The following is a 2,393-nucleotide window of genomic DNA, read 5'->3' as shown; positions in this document are numbered from 1 at the left end:
TAGCTGCACCAGGGAGAGAGATAAGGGTCTTGCTGGGGCCCACGCATGAGTAATTGCTGGGCACAGTGTCCTTGGGCTAGGGAGTGATTGTCAGAGACGGTGTTTCTGAGATTAGAGAGAAATTGGGGTCCAAGTACAAGCACAAGCACCCCATCAGAACCATATTCAAACTGACTCTATCATTGCTGCCAGTAAAAGTGTGCCAATCTATTTCCTTATGGCTCTGCTTTACCAACCCTGCTTTCCAATTCAACATATCCCTCCTTTACCACCACTCATATGTGCTTTCTTGTCTATTAGAATGTAAGCTCCTTGAGGGAAGGAAAGAAAATTCCGGTCTTTCCTTTTGTATCTTCAGTACAGTGCTTGGTATACAGTATGTACTTAATTTATGCCTTTTCATTATTCATTCTTATATACTAAAATCTGTCTTCTTATTGTGTTCGTTACAACTATGGAAGCCGCTATATGAAGTATGGATGTTGTACTCCTAGAAAACTAGTGCCAAGAAAGACAGCTAGAACACCCTGTGGAGCTTAACCATATTAATTTATTTTTTAATAAATTTTTAAGCAGATATGGACAGCTTGCCCTGCTGTGGTATTGATGAAGTGGATGATGTTCAGAGTGGGATTGTCTGTAAAGAATTCAAGGGGCAGAGGTTTTCCTAGTCAAGAGGGCTTAATTGACGCAAAAGTAGCGGGCTAGTCATTAGGAGCACTAGCAGTTTGAGATAAGACAGAGGCTTACTTCCATTCACAAGTGTTGGGCACTCAGCTAGAGGTGGGGGTATGCTCCTCCGTGGGCAGTTAACCACAGGGAAGGATGTCAGGAAAGGGGAAGCAGGAAAAAGAAGCAGGTGTGTCGGGCACTTTACTTTACAAAACAGTTCAGAGATATAGTCACAAAACAGGGAACTTAACTTGAAACATTCAAGGATATGGGCATAAACCACAGGGATTGGTCTCATGTACACAGAAAATAACAAGGTTTTCTTCTCAACAGAGCCCTCTATTACTGGGCAGATTTAGATTTAGGCAAGGCTCTCATTGGTGCTGGGCAGAAGTCAGCCACATCAGTATCAGTCCATATAGTTTGTCTGAGATCCTTATGGACTGCAGTTCCTTAGGATAAGATTTGCCTGATGGCCTAAAAACCCCAAGGAATCAGCTCTAAGTGCTTAATCCCTTTTATGAAACCCCACCCGATTTTGAAACTTTTTTGAGTTTGATTTCTTTTGTTTAGGGGGGAGACAAGTTGGCTTTTTTTTTTTAGGCAATTGGGGTTAAGTGACTTGCCCAGGGTCACACAGCTAATAAGTGTCAAGTGTTCACATTTGAACTCAGGTCCTCCTGACTCCAGGGCCACTGCTCTATCCACTGCGCCACCTAGTTGCCCTGTTAGATTTCTCTTTAAGCCAAGTTGCTGTCCTGCTTTGGGCTAAGTTTTAGACCTCTATTGGGAATGCCCTATAGTTTTGCAGGGATCCAATGAAGAAATTTTACAATAGCATCTCTCAGATAAAAAGAAAATGGATTCCTAACCAAGTGAAGATTTATTTTAACAAACTTCAGAAAGATCTTAGGAAGTTGGCTGCTTGAAAACCCAGTTCTTTTTTCTTGGGACATCTGAATAGGCTTTAGTCAGTTATAATAATAGGTTTTACTTTCTCTTTTAGGCATCTACTTTATCTTTTTTCACTCTCCCAGTCAATTAAAATGTCAGAAGGATACCAAATGTCCTAAAATAAAAAGCTTTCTTCAGCTGTAGACTAAAATCATAAAGATAATACCTGTTGCTCACACCACAGAACAATCCCAAAAGGCAAGTTTATTAAAACTTAACCTCTTTGAAACTACTTCCTCGGTGATAAAACTGTAAAAATGTGGTAAAAATTATATAATAATACCTGCAGTATCTACCTCCAAGGGCTATCACAAGGGTCAAATGAAATAATATTTGTTGAGAGCTTCAATTTAATTTAATAGCAGCTCAGGAGTGAATCAAAACAGCTCCGAGAAAAGTTGGTCTTCACGTTGTCCTTTTAGAGTACAAAGAGGAGATCTTTCTTCAGGCAAAATGTCTTACAGTAGTAGCATGTGAGTAAAGGAGAAAAGATGCTGTGTCCAACAGAGAACCTGCAAGGAGTCCAGCTCTGGAGTATAAGAGTGAACAGGAGCAAGGAGCAGAGAATCCATGCATAGCAGTATCCTAAACCAGGCTGAAAGCTGCGTGCAAAGTTGGAGACTGTGAAAACTACAGACAAGCAGCAGAGACACCACACACATTAAAGATAAGGCCCAGGAAGCCTTTCCTATACAATTCACTATCTTGACATTTGGGCCTTGGAAAATATGCACCCCAGCATCCCTGCCCCCTTTTTCTTGCCCTTT

This window comes from Vombatus ursinus, unplaced genomic scaffold (assembly GCF_900497805.2).
Source record: "Vombatus ursinus unplaced genomic scaffold, bare-nosed wombat genome assembly UNPS02014941.1, whole genome shotgun sequence".
NCBI lineage: Eukaryota > Metazoa > Chordata > Mammalia > Diprotodontia > Vombatidae > Vombatus > Vombatus ursinus.
Note: the sequence above shows the minus strand (reverse complement) of the source record.